We start from the raw sequence: 17,563 nt of genomic DNA, 5'->3' as shown, positions 1-17,563 counted from the left end.
TTCGTGGTTGAAGAAAAGCACTGGGAAGGCTGATGCGGTAAAACAGGATAAGACAATGGGGTTTGTTAAAGTGGTAAAGGAAAGCCCAAGTGAAGCGAAGGAGGTGCAAAAGATTGTACAGCCTGATCAAGAGGTGATTGATAAGAAGGTACCAGATCTTGTTAAAGAATTTACTTGTGTGGGTAAAGTTTACTCAGGTGTACCAGGAGGAGTAGGTAAATAAGTCACAATTTTAAGATATATGGGAGCCAGTCAATCTTTGATGGTAAGAGATGAGGAGTTATGTATTGGGAGGAATATTGCCAGAAAAGGTGGTAATATGTGGAATTCAGGGTGATAAGAGTAGTGTTCCATTATATAAGATAAGGTTGGAAAGTCCAGTGAAGAGTGGTGAAGTGGTAGTGGGGGTAATAGAGAAACTATCTTGTCCAGGAATATAGTTTACCTTCGGTAATGATATAGCTGAATCGCAGGTGGAAGTGATGCCTACTGTGGTTGATAAGCCAGTGAAAATACAGACAACTGAAGTGTTGAAGGAAGAATATCCTGGGATTTTTCCAGATTATGGTAGTAACAAGGTCGCAAAGTCACAGGTAAAGACAAGAGGAGAAATCAAAGAGTGAAGATAAAGTTGAAGTTTAATTATCAAAAATGATTTTTGATCCAATGGTTGGAAAAAAACAGGTGGAGGATGAGGCGGATATTTTTAGTTCAGGAAAATAGGCGGGGTTAAAACAGAAAGATATGGAAATAAAACGGATGTATCAGAAAGCATACACGGAAGAGGAATCTGAGTGTATACCAGAATGTTATTACCGTAAAAATTGTCTTGATGAGAAAATGGAGACCTTTACATATGCAGGCAGATGAAAAGTGGGCAGAGGTTCATCAATTGGTATTGCCGGTAGGGTATAGAAAGGAGGTGGTGTGAGTTGTACATGAGGTACCAGTGGGAGGTCATTTGGGAGGAAGGAAAACTCAAGCTAAAATCCAAAAACATTTTTATTGGCCTGCACTACATAAAGAGGTAGTTACATTTTGTCGATCATGTCACACACGTCATGTGATAGGGAAACCTCAAGCACTGATAAAACCAGCGCCCTTAATACCCATTCCAGCATTTGAGGAACCTTTTACAAGGGTCTTAATTGATTGCGTAGGACAGCTTCCTAAAACGAAAAGTGGGATTCAATATCTTTTGACTATAATGGATGTGTCTGCTCGGTTTCCAGAGGCCATTCCAGTCCGTAATATTACAGCTAAAAGGATTGTGGAGGAGTAACTGAAATTCTTTACTAGATATGGACTACCCACCGAAATACAATCGTATGAAGGATCAAATTTTACCTCAAGGTTATTCAAAGAAGTGATGGATAACTTAGGAATAAAACAATTTAAATCAACTGCGCACCATCCAGAATCGCAGGGAGCGTTAGAAAGGCAGCATCGAACATTAAACATAATGTTGAGGGTTTATTGTCAAGATTATCCAGAGGATTGGGATTAAGGAATTCCATTTGTACTGTTAGCAATTAAGGATGCACCTCATGAGTCAACCAAATTCAGTCCTTTTGAACTAATTTTTGGTCATGAGGTAAGAGGACCACTTAAATTGATGAAGGAAAAATTAGAGAGTGAGCAGTCGGAACTTACATCACTGGATTATGTGTCAAATTTTAGGGAACGATTAAATAGAGCAGGGGAATTGGCCAGATAACATTTGAAAGTAGTAGTTGATACGATGTTTACTGTGTGTTTATAAAATGTTGACTGGATTCATAGAATAAACATTGTTTTGTTTAAACATACTTAAGATCTTTGTTGCATAACACCTGGAAAGTGGGCCCTTGAGCCCCTCATAACCAAAATCTATTATAAGTTGTGGGTCAGGTGAACTCCATGATATACTTTGGTGTTCTCCAAACCCTGACCCATAAATCAGTCCAAGAGGACCTGCTGCTTTGTTGGTTGCTCAGCATATTGGTCCAGAAAACCATCCCGTACAGCGTCCCGAAATTCCTCCTCTATTATACTGTGACTAATTTGACTCACCCGATCTATATGCAGATTAAAGTCACCCATAATCGCAGATGTTCCTTTAACACATGCACTGCAGTTGTTCAAGAAGGCAGCTCACCACCACCTTCTCAAGGGCAATTAGGGATTGGCAATAAACACCGATCTTGTGTGTGCTGCTCACAACCCACAAATTAGTTTAGAAAGTTGACTAGTTTTTTTTCGAAGACCTGGCATTGGCATGATGGATCAAATGATTCCTTCTGTTGTTGTGTGTCTTCACGAACTCCACAGGTTGGATTCTCCGCACCCCGACGCCGAAATTGCGGCCGGCACCTGGGCGGAGAATCTATTTCCCCTCACGGAATCGGGACCGGTTCCCCGATTCTGCGGGCCCTGAAAAGCGGCGTACTCAGAGAGTACAGCGTATAGCAACTACATGTGGGCGTTGCTGAAGGCCCGCTCCGCCATTCTCCGCACCTGACCGGTTGAAGTCTCAACGGCATAGACCACTCATGGTCCCGCCAGTTGGGAAACTAGCATGGCGGCTGCGGACTCAGTCCGCGGTCACCCTGGTTGTGCCGCGGAGACCCTGGTTAGGGGCATGCCGATCGGAGTGCTGTGGCCACCCTGGTTAGGGGCAGGCTGATTGGAGTGCTGTGGCCACCCTGGTTAGGGGCGGGCCGATCGGACTGCTGTGGCCACCCTGGTTAGGGGCAGGCCGATCGGACTGCTGTGGCCACCCTGGTTAGGGGCAGGCCGATCGGAGTGCTGTGGCCACCCTGGTTAGGGGCAGGCCGATCGGAGTGCTGTGGCCACCCTGGTTAGGGGCAGGCCGATCGGACTGCTGTGGCCACCCTGGTTAGGGGCAGGCCGATCAGAGTGCTGTGGCCACCCTGGTTAGGGGCAGGCCGATCGGACTGCTGTGGCCACCCTGGTTAGGGGCAGGCCGATCGGAATGCTGCGGCCACCCTGGTTAGGGGCAGGCCGATCGGGTGCCGCGGCCACCCTGGTTAGGGGCGGGCCGATCGGACTGCTGTGGCCACCCTGGTTAGGGGCAGGCCGATCGGACTGCTGTGGCCACCCTGGTTAGGGGCAGGCCGATCGGAGTGCTGTGGCCACCCTGGTTAGGGGCAGGCCGATCGGGTGCCGCGGACACCCTGGTTAGGGGCAGGCCGATCGGGTGCCGCGGAGACCCTGGTTAGGGGCAGGCCGATCGGGTGCCGCGGAGACCCTGGTTAGGGGCAGGCCGATCGGGTGCCGCGGAGACCGTGGTTAGGGGCAGGCCGATCGGAGTGCTGTGGCCACCCTGGTTAGGGGCAGGCCGATCGGACTGCTGTGGCCACCCTGGTTAGGGGCAGGCCGATCGGACTGCTGTGGCCACCCTGGTTAGGGGCAGGCCGATCGGACTGCTGCGGCCACCCTGGTTAGGGGCGGGCCGATCGGAGTGCCGCGGCCACCCTGGTTAGGGGCAGGCCGATCGGGGTGCTGTGGCCACCCTGGTTAGGGGCAGGCCGATCGGAATGCTGCGGCCACCCTGGTTAGGGGCAGGCCGATCGGACTGCTGTGGCCACCCTGGTTAGGGGCAGGCCGATCGGAATGCTGCGGCCACCCTGGTTAGGGGCAGGCCGATCGGACTGCTGTGGCCACCCTGGTTAGGGGCAGGCCGATCGGACTGCTGTGGCCACCCTGGTTAGGGGCAGGCCGATCGGAGTGCCACGGCCACCCTGGTTAGGGGCAGGCCGATCGGAATGCAGGGGGGCCTTATACGCAGCTGGGCAATGTTTGGGCGGGGGGATCAGGGCCGGGCGCGTGGTGATCGGGGGGGGGTCTATTTTTAATGTTCGGCTCTGTGGTCCGAGTCCATCATGGAAAATGGTGCGGCCGCTGGAGGCCGCCGCTGTGCGCATGCCCGGCCTCCGCCCCAGAGGTACGGGGGCCCGTATCTGCAGCAAAAGCTGCTAGATTCATTCTGGGTCCCTGCTAGCCCCCTGCAGGGCCAGGAATATGTGACCTTTTCATGCCAGTTTCTCTGGCGCGAAAGTCCAGTTTTTACAACGGCGTGGGGACATAGTCCCAAAAACAAAGAATCCAGCCCCACGTCTCTATCAGATTGTTAAATAAAGAACATGTTCCCTTTCCATGTTGTGATTTATGAGCAGACCCAGCCAATGCATGTTGGCATTCAGTATTTGAAATGTTGTTAATTTCTCAACAGATAGTTTCAGAGTAAGAATTTCCATTAAGGAATGCCCAGGGGCTTAACTGTATAAATATGTTCTCACTTGTTTTAGTTTAAATATTCCTTATAGAACATCCAAACAACTGATACAAGCTACAAGGAGGATTCCACCCTGTAATTTGCTGCTGTTTTCAATCATCTTTGTCGCAAATGTTTTTGGTTTCTAGATGTTGAAGTTGTGAAAATAGAGCAAGAAAGACATTTCCTCGAGTCTGTCAGAATGTTGGGAATTTTCTGTGTTTTACAGCCAATTAAGTACTTTTAAAGAGTTACTGTTGGTAAAAATGCCCAGCATTTTTCACAAACCACAATGTGATGATGCCCAGTTAATCTGTTTCAGTGATGATGCTTTGGAGAGGGTACAGAAGCGGTTTACCTGGTATGGAGGGTATTAGCTATGAGGAGAGGCTGGATTAACTCAGATTGTTCTCACTGGAACGACGGAGGCTGAGAGAGAGGGACGACCTGATAGAATTTTCCGAAACTCTGAGTGGCATGGACAGAGTGGATATGCAGATGTTTTTTCCCAGGGTGGAAAAGTCAATTACTTGACTTTACAGAGGACTGTATAGAGGGGGAAAGTTTAGAGGAGATGTGCGAGGCAAGTTTTTTACACAGGGTGGTGAGTGCCTGGAACGGGTTGCCAGGGGAGGTGGTGGAAGCAGATGCAATAGTGACGAAGAGGAAACTTGATGAATACATGAATAGGATGGGGTTAGAGGGATACGGACCCTGGAAATGCAGAAGATTTTTGTTTAGACAGGCATTATGATCGGCCTAGGCTTGATAGGCCGAAGGGCCTATCCCTGTGCTGTACTGTTCTTTATTCTTTGATTTGGTTGATGAATAAATATTGGCCAAGGCACTGGCAATAACTCTTCATTGTAAGAATGACATGGGATTTTTCTTCGGACCACTTGCTGGAGCTGGAAGAGTTGTCCACGGGGTGCCTGTGGTAACTTTGAAGGCTGTCACAGTTATCCAGCAGAGTTACAAAGAACAAAGAACAAAGAAAATTACAGCACAGGAACAGGCCCTTCGGCCCTCCCAGCCTGCGCCGATCCAGATCCTTTATCTAAACCTGTCTCCTATTTTCCAAGGTCTACTTCCCTCTGTTCCCGCCCGTTCATATACCCGTCTAGATGCCTCTTAAATGATGCTATCGTGCCGCCTCTACCACCTCTGCTGGTAAAGCGTTCCAGGCACCCACCACCCTCTGCGTAAAAAACTTTCCACGCACATCTCCCTTAAACTTTCCCCCTCTCACTTTGAAATCGTGACCCCTTGTAACTAACACCCCCACTCTTGGGAAAAGCTTGTTGCTATCCACCCTGTCCATACCTCTCATAATTTTGTAGACCTCAATCAGGTCCCCCCTCAACCTCCGTCTTTCCAAAGAAAACGATCCTAATCTACTCAACCTTTCTTCATAGCTAGCACCCTCCATACCAGGCAACATCCTGGTGAACCTCCTCTGCACCCTCTCTATAGCTGCACCATGTGACTGACACTTAGTCAAACATTACACTTCTTGTGGTCAACGTGCTTTCTGATACATCTTTGATGCCGTTTCCCAAGGATATGGTTTGGAAGCAGGCAGCATTGAGCCCGTGGTGTCACACACCGCCTTTGGCTTCTTGTCCTATGTCTGAGTATTTGGTGCTCATTCAAGGAAGCAGAGAGAGAAAGTTAGCAGTGCAATACTCAAAATGTACTTACGCAAATCCCCATTCCCCTACGTAAAGCACCAAGAATATAGTGACCATATGACTGAAACCATACAGGGATAGATATCAGGCTGGAGAGAGAAAATGTGTCCTGTGTCTCACTGTGTATCATTACCATCTATCTACTGTATTAGAGTCACAGAGTAGAGCAGTAAGCAGGGTCAGTACACTATGTGCTGGCTACTTCACCTTGTGTTCCAATTATAGTTAGCAGCAGGAGGACAGAGTATATAAAACCCTGACAAGAACAAGAACAGGGACACACTGACCCAGTATATGTGACTTATTTTAATTGTTAAAGGAAACTTCTTGTGTTGGGGCATGTAATTGGAGATACTGGCGACAACACAGTGACAGCATCTGCCCTTGGGTTAGGAGCTTCCATTCCCCATGGCTTGTTTTCAGTCGATTGCATCCACAAGCTTGTAATATATTTTCATTCAAATAAAATTGAATCTGATTAGCTAGTGGGAGGTGAGAGGGAAAATAACTCCAAAGCTTGAAAGGATTGATGTTGATTGAGTGTCAGCATTCCTCGTTTGTTTTAAAAGCACAAGAGGTTGGAGCAGGGAAAGGACCACTCGTCCCATTGAGCCAGCTCCACCATTCAATATGACCCTGACTAACCCAGGGCTTCCACTTTCCCGCCCACTCCTCAGATCCCATAACTCCTACAGAGAAGGGGGAAGTCCTGTCAACCATGTGCATATGTTTTGGGCATGTCCGAGGCTGAGGTGATTTTGGCAGGGATTTTCGGATGTCATGTCAGAGGTCCTGGAAGGGAGGGTGACTCCGAGCCCAGAGGTAGTGATATTCGGAGTGTCGGGAGATCCGGGAGCCCGGCGGGGGGTGGAGAGAGGCCGAACTTTTGGCCTTTGCTTCCCTGTTGGCCTGGATAGATAGAGAAATACAGCACAGAACAGGCCCTTCGGCACACGATGTTGCGCCGAACTTTTGTCCTCGGTTAATCATAGAATTTTGGACAATTTTTCATGGCCAATCCACCCAACCTGCACAACTTTGGACTGTGGGAGGAAACCGGAGTACCCGGAGGAAACCCACGCAGTCACGTGGAGGATGTGCAGACTCCACACAGACAGCGACCCAAGTCGAAATCGAACTTGGGACCCTGGAGCTGTGAAGCAATTGTGCTATCCACAATGCTACCGTGCTGCCCTTAAGAAGTTAACCTACACTCCATTATTCTACCCTAATCCATGTACCTATCCAATAGCCGCTTGAAGGTCCCTAACGTTTCCGACTCAACTACTTCCACAGGCAGTGCATTCCATGCCTCCACTACTTTTTGGGTAAAGAACCTACCTCTGACATCCCCTCTATAGCTTCCACCATTTATCTTAAATTTATGTCCCCTTGTAATGGTTTGTTCCACCCGGGGAAAAAGTCTCTGACTGTCTACTCTATCTATTCCCCTAATCATCTTATAAACCTCCATCAAGTCGCCCCTCATCCTTCTCCGTTCTAATGAGAAGAAGCCTAGCACCCTCAACCTGTCCTCGTATGACCTACTCTCCATTCCAGGCAACATCCTGGTAAATCTCCTTTGCACCTTTTCCAAAGCTTCCACATCCTTCCTAAAATGAGGCGACCAGAACTGCACACAGTACACCAAATGTGGCCTGACCAAGGTTTTGTACAGCTGCATCATCACCTCACGGCTCTTAAATTCAATCCCTCTGCTAATGAACGCTAGCACACCATAGGCCTTCTTCACAGCTCTATCCACTTGAGTGGCAACTTTCAAAGATCTATGAACATAGACCCCAAGATCTCTCTGCTCCTCCACATTGCCAAGAACCCTACCGTTAACCCTGTATTCCGCATTCATATTTGTCCTTCCAAAATGGACAACCTCACACTTGTCAGGGTTAAACTCCATCTGCCACTTCTCAGCCCAGCTCTGCATTCTATCTATGTCTCTTTGAAGCCGACAACAGCCCTCCTCACTATCCACAACTCCACCAATCTTCATATCATCTGCAAATTTACTGACCCACCCTTCAACTCCCTCATCCAAGTCGTTAATGAAAATCACAAACAGCAGAGGACCCAGAACTGATCCCTGCGGTACGCCACTGATAACTGGGCTCCAGTCTGAATATTTGCCATCCACCACCACTCTCTGTCTTCTATCGGTTAGCCAGTTCGTTATCCAACTGGCCAAATTTCTCACTATCCCATGCCTCCTTACTTTCTGCATAAGCCTACCATGGGGAACCTTATCAATGCCTTACTAAAATCCATGTACACTACATCCACTGCTTTACCTTCATCCACATGCTTGGTCACCTCCTCAAAGAAGTCAATAAGACTTGTTGCTGGGATGCAGGGAGTCGAAGCCGCCAAAGTCGGGTGTCAGTGACATGGCAGGGTTTCGTAGGATATCGAAAATTAAGTTCGCCTTAAGGGGTTCGTTCGGAGGTGGCAGCCGTTCATCGACTTCTTCAAGGAGAATTGACCGGGGGCAGGGGGAGTGGTGCTGGAAGGTACAAATAAGGGCAGGGAATCTAATGTATGGGTAGTTAGGGTCTAGTGTTGGATATGTTATTATCGGTTTTTTGCATGTGTTGGATTTCTTTGTTGTTTAAAATGTTAAAATTATAAATAAAATATTTTCTAAAAAAAGAATTCCTGCAGAGACCAAAGGTTCTGTCTATCTCAGCCTGAAACGTATTCAATGATGGCGCATCCACAACTCTCTGAAACCAGGTAATTTCAAAGATTCAAAACCCCATTGGCCACGAGCTTCCTGGCACTCAGCCTGGTGAGGCCGTCACCACCATAAATCGTTAATTAGTCCACATAACGAGGCCCCACGGGCTTCACACCGCAAATGACTGTCCCGCCGGCTGATTCGCTGGGACCGCGCTCGCCAGCCCCCAGGGTGAATCACCAGGAGGCCCAGCACCCCAGTGCCATCAGAGGGTCATTACCAAGGGCACCACAGTGGCGCAGTGGTTAGCACTGCTGCCTCACGGCGCCAAGGTCCCAGGTTCGATCCCGGCTCTGGGTCACTGTCCGTGTGGAGTTTGCACATTCTCCCCGTGTTTGCATGGGTTTCACCCCCACAACCCAAAGATGTGCAGAGTAGGTGGATTGGCCACACTAAATTGCCCCTTAATTGGGAAAAGTGAATTGGACACTCTAAATCTATATTTAAAAAAGGTCACTGCCTTCGCCAGGCCGCATGGGTGGGCTGGCACAGGCCCCCTGGCACCAGCCCTGCCCGCCAACCCCAACACCTCCAAGCATGAGCATGGCGTCGGCCCCTCCAGTACTGTTCTGTGCTCCGGCCCACCCATGTTCAGCAGTGCAGCCCATGCTGGTCCCTCCAAAACTCCCCACCGACCCCCAAACGCCACTCCCCCCAAAATCCCCTTCCCCCGTATAATCCCCTTCACCCCCAAACTCCCATTCCCCCACATACTCAATATCACCCACCCCAGCCCACCAAACCCACCCCCGCAATGAATGATGCTGGTAGCTCATGATGCCACCCCCCCCCCCCCCCCCCCCCCCCCGAGTCCCCACAGGAGAGGTAGCCCACAACAGGCATGAGAGGGCTCAGATGGGCAGCGGAGTGCCGGACGTCGGAGTCCTCAACCCCTACAAGGAACATGCCCTGGAGGTCGCAGGGGTGGCTGAGGACAGATTTGTCACCGACATAGAGGTTGGTGTACAGCTAAGAGGTGAGGTTCCACCAGCCCCACCCAGATTAGATGTCACAAGTGAGTTGTTAAAGCCATGCCGAATGATTCACCCCTCCCCACTGACCACTTGTTCACTCTCCTGCATGATCCTCATTCTACGGTGCTGGCCCATCTGGGGTGGTTTCCCCCCAACCCCCACCTCCTAAGAGAACACCTTGGGGGGGGAACTCTGAGGAGACCACTGTATTCGGGGCACTGCTGTCAGCCCCACCCTCCACCAGCGCAGATACACACACCTCGGTGGCCAACACTAGTGGGCAGGCTCCTGGGGCACATTCTAGTGAGAACCACACAGCTGCCAAAGCACATCAGGTGGAGGCAGGAACATCCAGGTGAGACAGCAGTCGGAATCTGCTGGATCTCAGGGCCCAACTGGGACCCAGTCAGATGCTGAGCCTCTGGACCAGGTTATCCCGGAGCTGATGCAGATGCTAAGGTGCGGCCGTGATATTCAGAGGGGGATATCAGTGACACTCCAACAGGTCCATAGCTGTTTGGAGAAGTCCCAGTGTCTGTGGATATAGGATATGGCGCCGGCAATACATGGCACTGAGGCCAACACTGCTAGGGTGATGACCGCAGTGGAGAGCCTGGAGCATGACGACGATAGCATGAGTGGAGGTGTTCAAGGCATGGCACAGTTGGCATCGGCCGTGGCTGAGGGCCTCGATAGACTGTCCAATATGCTGGGGAACGTGACCCAGTTCCAGGCGTACCTTGGTGAGGTTCTGCGGGACATGACCCGCTCTCAAATGGGAACGGCCATGGTGCTGCGGAGCTTGCCCCAGTCGCAGGTGGGCATTGCTGAGGCACTTCAGAGCATGTCCTAATCACTGGCGAGCATCGCCAAGGGTGCAGACAATGGGGAGCCACCACGCTCGGCAGAGCCACATGATGCAGGGGAAGCCGGGGCTTAATCCAGCTGCCCCGCCATCCTGAGGTGAATCCCAGGATCCTATGGGCACCAAGTGGGAAGAGAGGTGGCAACCCGAACACATCCTATGGACTGGCGATGGTGGCCACCAGCTTCCCTGAGTTCTACCCCTTTGATGAGGCCATGTCTCGCAGCCAGCACACGGGACAGGGCGGCTGTGCCACCGTCAAGTGCAGCTGGGTCCTCCGGCTCCAGAGCCCCTCGAGGACGCCCGCCAGGGGCACCGAAGGCCATAGGATGAGTTAAGCAGTTGGCTTCCCCCGCCTGTGATGTGCATCCTGGGGATACATCGAGACACAATGGTAGAGCAAGGAAGGCCAAGCATGTCGATCACTGAGAGGGCACTGAGAGGGGGGGGGGGGGGGGGGCGGAGGCAGTGTAGGTGGGTGTAAGGAGTGGAGTGTATGTAGGGGTGGGGAGGGGGCATTTGGGAGGGTGGGAGGGTGGGGATAGTGGGGTGGCACCATCGGGAGAGTGGGGCAGTGGTGTACACTTGTACGATGAACATTAAAATACCTTAACCATGACTAGTATGATACCTCTGGCTTTTTGTACCGCGATGCACCCCCCCGGTTGCCCTCCGAGCACAGATGGCTACTCACTTCTTCGCTCCCTGCAGCAGCCCATCCACCAGGTTCATAGTTTTCAACTGGAGTACTAATCAGTGCCAGAATGACCACTTGCTGGGGAGGCGGCTGGATCGTGGGAGACCATTGGATATGGGGTGGCTCCTGTTAATTATATGGAAATGGGGCTTAAGTGTTGATAATTGGCTTCTCGCCACGCTATGGTGAAATCCCGATTTTGCCTATGGAAGTGGACAGGTTGCATCGCAAATAGTTTGGCGCCTGGCACAGTTCTCATTTTAGGCCTCGACTGATATTCACCAGCCTCTTCGCACTCTCCCTCGAGCGAAACGAAGCCAGCAAATCATAGAATTTACAATACAGAAGGAGGCCATTTGGCCCATCGAGTTGGCCCATTAGGGGCAGCACGGTAGCATGGTGGTTAGCATAAATACTTCACAGTTCCAGGGTCCCAGGTTCGATTCCCGGCTGGGTCACTGTCTGTGCGGAGTCTGCACGTCCTCCCCCTGTGTGCGTGGGTTTCCTCCGGGTGCTCCGGTTTCCTCCCACAGTCCAAAGATGTGCGGGTTAGGTGGATTGGCCATGCTAAATTGCCCGTAGTGTCCTAAAAAGTAAGGTTGGGGGGGGGGTTGTTGGGTTACGGGTATAGGGTGGATACGTGGATTTGAGTAGGGTGATCATTGCTCGGCACAACATCGAGGGCCGAAGGGCCTGTTCTGTGCTGTACTGTTCTATGTTTTATGTTCTATGAGTCTGCAACGGCCCTTGGAAAGGGCACTCCACTTAAGCCCACCCCATCCCCGTAACCCAGCAACCCCACCTAACCTTTTTGGACACTAAGGACAATTTATCATGGCCAATCCACCTAACCTGCACATCTTTGGACTGTGGGAGGAAACCGGAGCACCCGGAGGAAACCCACGCACACACGGGGAGAACGTGCAGACTCCGCACAGACAGTGACACAAACCGGGAATCGAACCTGGGTCCCTGGTGCTGTGAAGCAACTGTGCTAACCACTGTGCTACCGTGCTGCCCGTTGTCTCATCAAAACGCTGTCCAATTGTTTGGGGGAGTAAAGAATAGGGAGGGTAACATGGTCTTGGACCCAGGGAGGGTGAACAAAGTTTTTAAAGAATTTTATGGCAAATTATATGAGTTGGAACCCCCAGCTGGAGCAGAAGGGATGAGGGAATTCCTAGATCTGTTGAGGTTTCCGAAGGTGGGGGAGGACCTGGTGGAGGTGCTGGGGGCCCCGATTGAGGCAGAGGAAATTGTTAAAGGACTGGAGGGCATGCAGTCAGGTAAGGCTCCGGGGTCGTTCGGTTACCCGGTGGAATTTTATAAGACGTTCTCAGAGATGTTGTGCCCACTGCTGGTGAGGACTTTTAACGAGGCCAGAGAGAGAGGGAATCCTCCCCCCCAACAACGTCGCAGGCCTCGATTTCACTCATTCTTAAACGAGAGGATCCGGAGCATTGTGGGTCACATAGGCCAACTTTGCTTTTGAATGTAGATGCCAAGCTGCTGGCTAAGATTTTGGCCACTAGGACAGAAGACTGTGTCCCGTGGGTGATAGGGGAGGACCAAACTGGATTTGTTAAGGGTAGACAGCTCAATGCTAACGTTCAGAGGCTTTTAAATGTAATTATGATGCCTTCAGAAGGAGAGGAGGCGGAGGTGGTGGTAGTGATGGACACGGAGAAGACTTTTGATCGGGTGGAGTGGGAATATCTGTGGGAGACGCTGGGAAGGTTTGGGTTTGATGAGGGCTTTATTGACTGGATGCGGTTGCTCTACCAGGCGGCGTTAGCAAGCGTGTGCACGAACCGGCTGAGGTCGGGGTATTTTAAGCTACACCGAGGGGCGAGGCAGGGGTGCCCCCTCCCCCCGTTGCTGTTCGCTCTGGCTATAGAGCCGTTGGCCAAGGCGCTGAGAGTGTCAAGGAAGTGGCAGGGGCTGGTTCGGGGGGTGGAGCATCGGGTTTCGCTGCACGCGGATGATCTGCTCTTGTACATCTTGATCCGGTGGAGGGGATGTGGGATGTTATGCAGATCTTGGGGGAATTTGGCAGGTTTTCGGGGTATAAATTGAACATGTGAAAAAGTGAATTGTTCATGATCCATGCAAGGGGGCAGGAGAGAAGACTGAAGGAGCTGCCGCTCAGGATGGTAGAGAGGAGCTTTCGCTACCTGGGAATACAGCTGGCTCGGAAATGGGAGGCATTACACAGGCTTAACCAAACCCGGCTGGTAGAGCAAATGGAAGGGGACTTTAAAAGATGGGACATGCTCCCGCTATCGTTGGCGGGGAGGGTACAGACCGTGAAAATGACAGTCCTCCCCAGATTTCTGTTTGTTTTTCAGTGCCTCCCCATCATCATCCATGAGGCGATTTTCAAGCGGGTGAATAAGATTATTTTGGGCTTTGTGTGGGCGGGTAAAGCCCCACGAGTGAAGAAAGTGTTGCTGGAGCGCAGTCGGGGGGAGGGTGGGTTGGCGCTGCCAAACTTCTGCAACTGCTACTGGGCGACTAATATAGTGATGATTAGGAAGTGGGTAATGGGGGAGGGGTCGGCATGGGAGCGGATGGAGGCGGCGTCATGCAAAGGCACCAGTTTTGGAGCATTGGTAATGGCACCTCTGCCGTTCTCGCCGGCCCATACTCCACTAGGCCGGTGGTGGAGGCGGCATTGTGGATCTGGGGGCAATGGAGGAGGTATAAGAAGATGGAGGGTGCTCCAGTCTGGACCCCGATTTGTAATAACCACGGGTCCGCTCCGGGCAGGATAGATGGCGGGTTCCGGAGCTGGCAGAGAGCAGGAATTAGAAGGATGGGAGATCTATTCATAGACGGGAGTTTTCCCAGTCTGAAGGCGCTGGAGGAGAAGTTCAAGCTGCCGCCGGGGAATAGTTTCAGATATTTGCAAGTGCGGAAACTTTCTGAGGAAACAGGTGTTGGCTTTCCCGTGGCTGCTGCCACGGGGGATACAGGACAGAGTAGTCTCTGGTACCTGGGTGGGGGAGCGGAAGGTGTCAGATATCTATCACGATTGTTGGAGGCAGAGGAAACCCCGGTGGAGGAACTGAAGGGCAAGTGGGAGGAGGAGTTAGGGGGATAGTTAGAGGCGGGTCTGTGGGCGGACGCCCTAAGTAGGGTTAATTCCTCCAGGATCAGGCTCAGTCTAATCCAGTTTAAGGTGGTACACCAGGCACACATGACGGCGGCGAGGATGAGCAGGTTTTCGGGGTAGAAGATAGGTATGCAAGGTGCACGGGAAGCCCAGTAAACCAGGTCCATATGTTTTGGGCATGCCCGAAGCTTAGAGGATTTTGGCAGGGGTTTGCCAAGGCAATGTCCAAGGTGCTAAACACATGGGTGGTGCCGAGTCCGAAGGTAGCTGTGGTGAATGTAACTTGGTAATTCACACTGTAACTTTGTAAGCGCAGTAGCGCTATCCAACCACTAGGGGGAGTAGCTCTGGGAATGCTCAGGAGTTTGTATGGGGCTCCACCCTTGGCTCCGCCTATGACTCCTCCCTCTTGTGCTGCTGTATAAATAACCTTGTCCAGAGTCAGCCTGCAGTTCACCGAGAGTTCAACGGGTAACAGGCTGGCTCTGTAGTAAGTAGATTAAAACCACTGTTCATATCTTAAAGCACGTGTCTAGTGAATTGATGGTTCCATCAATTTAATCTACTTAAGAACAGTCACGATCGATCATGGAATCAGCCCTCAAGCCTGGACGCCTGGAACTCGACCCACAGGATGCAGTGGCAAAATAAATCTTCTCCCATTGGCTGCGGTGCTTTAAGGCCTACCTGGCAGAAGCGAGCACCTCCGAAACAACAGAGGAACAGAAGTTATGTCTACTGCACGCGAGGGTGAGCCACAGAATCTCTACGCAACTAAACTCGGCCGGTTCATATACTGCAGCGCTAGCGGTACTTGATAAGATATATGTAAGGCCCATTAACGAAGTTTACGCACGCCATGTGTTCACGACTCGCCGCCAGCGGCCTACAGAATCACTCGCCGAATTTTTAAGGGAACTCAATAATTTGTCAAATGACTGTAACTATCAAGCGGTTACCGTGGCTGAACATAGAGAACTTGCTGTACGCGATGTTTTTGTAGCGGGCCTCAGGTCTAATTATGTGCGCCAACGACTGCTGGGAAAGGGGGCCCAAGACTTAGAAACAACTGTGGAAGCTGCTACGACGATGGAGGTCTCCTTCCGCAGCCTCACCTCGTTCCCCGCGGACCCCGCGACCCAATCATGGGCCCCCGACCAGCGACTCCCCCAGGCCTGTGCCACGCAGCTGCCAAGCCACCATTCTGCTCCAGCCAGCCACTATGCTGCTCCAGCCAGCCACTATGCTGCTCCAGCCAGCCACTATGCTGCTCCAGCCAGCCACTATGCTGCTCCAGCCAGCCACTATGCTGCTCCAGCCAGCCACTATGCTGCTCCAGCCAGCCACTATGCTGCTCCAGCCAGCCACCATGCTGCCCCAGCCAGCCACTATGCTGCCCCAGCCAGACACTATGCTGCTCCAGCCTGCCACTATGCTGCTCCAGCCAGCCACTATGCTGCTCCAGCCAGCCACTATGCTGCTCCAGCCAGCCACTATGCTGCCCCAGCCAGCCACTATGCTGCTCCAGCCAGCCACTATGCTGCTCCAGCCAGCCACTATGCTGCTCCAGCCAGCCACCATGCTGCCCCAGCCAGCCACTATGCTGCCCCAGCCAGACACTATGCTGCTCCAGCCTGCCACTATGCTGCTCCAGCCAGCCACTATGCTGCTCCAGCCAGCCACTATGCTGCTCCAGCCAGCCACTATGCTGCTCCAGCCAGCCACTATGCTGCTCCAGCCAGCCACTATGCTGCTCCAGCCAGCCACCATGCTGCCCCAGCCAGCCACTATGCTGCCCCAGCCAGCCACTATGCTGCCCCAGCCAGCCACCATGCTGCCCCAGCCAGCCACTATGCTGCCCCAGCCAGCCACTATGCTGCTCCAGCCAGCCACTATGCTGCTCCAGCCAGCCACTATGCTGCTCCAGCCAGCCACTATGCTGCTCCAGCCAGCCACCATGCTGCCCCAGCCAGCCACTATGCTGCCCCAGCCAGACACTATGCTGCTCCAGCCTGCCACTATGCTGCTCCAGCCAGCCACTATGCTGCTCCAGCCAGCCACTATGCTGCTCCAGCCAGCCACTATGCTGCTCCAGCCAGCCACTATGCTGCTCCAGCCAGCCACTATGCTGCCCCAGCCAGCCACTATGCTGCTCCAGCCAGCCACTATGCTGCTCCAGCCAGCCACTATGCTGCCCCAGCCAGCCACTATGCTGCTCCAGCCAGCCACCATGCTGCCCCAGCCAGCCACTATGCTGCCCCAGCCAGACACTATGCTGCTCCAGCCAGCCACTATGCTGCTCCAGCCAGCCACTATGCTGCTCCAGCCAGCCACTATGCTGCTCCAGCCAGCCACTATGCTGCTCCAGCCAGCCACTATGCTGCTCCAGCCAGCCACTATGCTGCTCCAGCCAGCCACTATGCTGCTCCAGCCAGCCACTATGCTGCTCCAGCAAGCCACTATGCTGCTCCAGCCTGCCATTTCTGCGACCAGAATCAGCACCCGTGGCAGCATTGCCCGGCCCGCAACGCGACCTGCAGCAGCTGCGGGCGGAAAGGCCACTACGCGAGAGTGTGCCTCGCAAAAAGGGCCCCAGCTTCCAACTCCCCAGCGGCACGAAGTAATCGCTCCCCTCACTCGCAGCCCCGCGGGGCCTGAAACGCTGCGGCCTATGCCCCGACTCCGCCCCCTCCCGCCACATGCAATCCATGGGGGCTGCCATCTTGGCAAACCTCCACCACGTGGCTGGCCACGTGCGACTCATGGGGGCCGCCATCTTGGACGCCATCTTCCTCGCCGCCTGCCACGTGCGATCCACGGGCCCGACCTTCATCTCCACGCTCGGACAACTCATCGGGAGAGTACGACTACAAACTCAGAGGGCAGTCATCACGGGGCCACTCCAGCACAGCTGATCGAGCCGCCGACTACCCGCAACTCAGCGCAGTCACTCTGGACCAATCACGCCCGAAGCATCTGCGAAATTCGATGGCAGAGGTCCAAATCAACGGGTACAACACGCCATGCCTCTTCGACTCCGGGAGCACTGAGAGCTTCATACATTCGCTGTTCGCTCCCCGTTTTCCCCGTGCGGCAAACTATCTCGCTCGCTTCAGGCTCCCATTCTGTCCAGATCCAGGGGCTCACCGCCACGACAGTCACAATCCAGGGCGCTAGCTACTCAAAATTCCAA

Source organism: Scyliorhinus canicula, chromosome 18 (genome assembly GCF_902713615.1).
Source record: "Scyliorhinus canicula chromosome 18, sScyCan1.1, whole genome shotgun sequence".
NCBI lineage: Eukaryota > Metazoa > Chordata > Chondrichthyes > Carcharhiniformes > Scyliorhinidae > Scyliorhinus > Scyliorhinus canicula.
The sequence above is the reverse complement of the archived record's forward strand: the minus strand, read 5'-3'. Positions refer to the sequence as shown.